General features: G+C 62.5%; 1 protein-coding gene across 1 annotated transcript in view; it reads left to right on the top strand.

Annotated features, from left to right (window-relative positions):
- Window positions 1–632, top strand: part of LOC105306615 — a 4,713-nt gene extending 4,081 nt beyond the window's left edge. The window contains exon 3 of the mRNA XM_023524165.1: window positions 1–632. This exon is cut by the window's left edge and continues 1 nt beyond it. The gene's annotated coding sequence lies outside the window, so the exon portion shown is untranslated.
- Window positions 633–2,274: the final 1,642 nt, after the last annotated feature.

Raw genomic sequence — 2,274 nt, 5'->3', positions numbered from 1 at the left:
TGCGATGCAGGGGCCCGATGGCCATTTTCGCTCCGTCAGTCATCTCTGCCTGGAAGAACGCACCCCACTCCCGAGGGAGAGGCCGCACCCCGAGCTGGGACGCGAGCCTCGGGCCCACACCCGCTCCTTCTCGCTTCCCCGTCTGCGTCTCTCTCACTCTGTGTGTGATGTTGTCTTTTCTCACTACGAAGTGACGTCCCTTGGCAGGGACCGTGTCCCGGGTCCGGCCCTAACCCCCGGAGTCCACACGCGCGCACTAAGGATGCGGTCACCTGAGGGTGCCCTGAGCACCTGCGTACACTCCACTCGCTGCGTCTCTTCCTTCCAGAGCATCTGTGACCGGAAGCGTGCAGCAGCCCCGCGGACGGAGCCGGTCCCAGTCACACAGACACGACAGGACACGACGGCAGAAATAGTTTCCTAAGCAAGAGCCCAAAACGAAGGTCCATCCCTTCGAGGAACAGACCACGCAGCCGCGCGGACGGCGTCGAGGCGCGTTCGGGGAGCTGGCCGAGCTCCTCCCGCCTGTCCCGTCCGCCGCCCGGCGCGCGCGCGAATTTGTCCATCCCGTCGTTTCGGGTTTTGGTTCCAGAACTTCTGTTCGGTTCCCTTTTTAAAATTTGTATCTCCTTCTAATTCTCCAAGTCTGTTCTCACGCTGTCGTTCTGATTTCCTTTGGCCTCGTCGGCATTTTCCTTCTACCTCTCTGAGCGTGTCTGAAACGCTTGTTTTAAAGTGCTCACCTCGCGGGGCCAGTGGGTGTTTTTCTTCAGAGAGAGTCTGCGCTTCTTTTCCGTCCTCCGAATGGGCCGTGCTTTCCTGTTTCTTCGAAGGGTCTGCGATTCCGCTGCCACCGTGAAGACTGGCCGTTTGAACCCAGCCGCCTCGCCCAGCCTTTGTGGAGAAAGAGCTTGCGAAGGGCGTGTTCGGAGCTTGGGGTGCAGCTTACGGTCTCCTCGGGCCTCGCCCCGTCTCGCTTCTGCCCCGGGCCCCCGTGTGTGTTCCCTCCTGATCCCTCCTGTAGAAACGGCCGCTTTAAATGTCTCAGTCCGCCGGAGTCCGCCAGGCTCTCCTTGGCGTCTGAGGTGTTCTGCTGCCTCCCTCCGCCTGTGACTTCTCCTCCGAGTGCCCCTGATGCCCTCTCGGGCAGGGCCCCCTGTTTCCTGGGCTCTCCCGGGCTGAGGTCCTGGCCAGGCCACTCTCCCGCTCCCGAGCACCATGTTACACTGAGCAGAGACCAGCCCTTCGGGCGGCCTCCGACATGTTAGAGCGCGGCCAGGGAGGTCGCTCTGGGCCTCCAGCTTCAGGGAGTCGGAAGCTGGGCCTCTGCTCCTCCCGACACCAGCACCGTGCTGAGGAGGGGTGGGGTGAGGGCCCGCGAAAACACCACAAAACTTCCTGCCATCTCGAATGTGGCTTTTTCTCTTCTGGGCATTCGGCTGACTGCTGTAGACTTTCGCAAGTTTTCCAGAGCTCCTCCGAAGTTATTTTAGCCGGTCTGTAGTTCTCCAGTCTGCCGGCCTAGCTCCTGCCTGTCTGAGTCTTATTTTTATCACTGCGACCGAAGGAGCCCTGTGAATGCCTCCATCATACAGCCGAGCAGATTCGGACTCGGAGGTCGGCGCGTCCAGCATTCACACTACAAAGCGGGTGACCCGGGACTCGAGCCTGGTGTGGTGCGTTCCTTACCCTCTGTGTCCACCAAAGCAGACCCTCTTGAACCGTGCACGCACACGTGTCTTCTGAACGTGAGGTGGCACGTCGTTTCGCTGTGTTCTGCAGCTGGGTGAGAGCAGGCAGGGTCTAGGGTGGAAGACAAAAGACCGGAGGCACCGGTGAGCGAGGCGAGCGAGGCCGTCCCCAGCCCGGACGCGCCATCCCGGCGAGCGGGAAACGCCGAAGGCTCGGCCAATCGAGTGACATAGATGTGGTGCCATGGGGCGGGCATCGGAGCCAGGCCAGCCGGGGGTCCTCCACGCCCACGAGGGGCAGCCCATGGAGTGGGACAGGCCATGGAGTGGCCAGCCGGGCAGCAGGCGTCTGGGTCCTACGCGGGAGAGGGGCGCGAGCGTGCGTGCGTGGGGCAGTGGCCGCCGAGACACACAGCAGCCCTCTCCGCTTGGCCACAGGCCTGAGGACTTGGCCACAAGACCCAGAACCACCCACAGTGCACAGAGCCACCGGAAAAGCACGCGGGGGTGTCCCTGGGGGAGTGTCGGCCAGTGGCCGCTTTGATTTGGGTCCATGGTAGACCGGCTAAGCTCACGGGGTGCG

This window comes from Pteropus vampyrus, unplaced genomic scaffold, assembly GCF_000151845.1.
Source record: "Pteropus vampyrus isolate Shadow unplaced genomic scaffold, Pvam_2.0 Scaffold449, whole genome shotgun sequence".
Lineage (NCBI taxonomy): Eukaryota > Metazoa > Chordata > Mammalia > Chiroptera > Pteropodidae > Pteropus > Pteropus vampyrus.
Note: the sequence above shows the minus strand (reverse complement) of the source record. Positions and strands in the feature narration are given on the sequence as shown.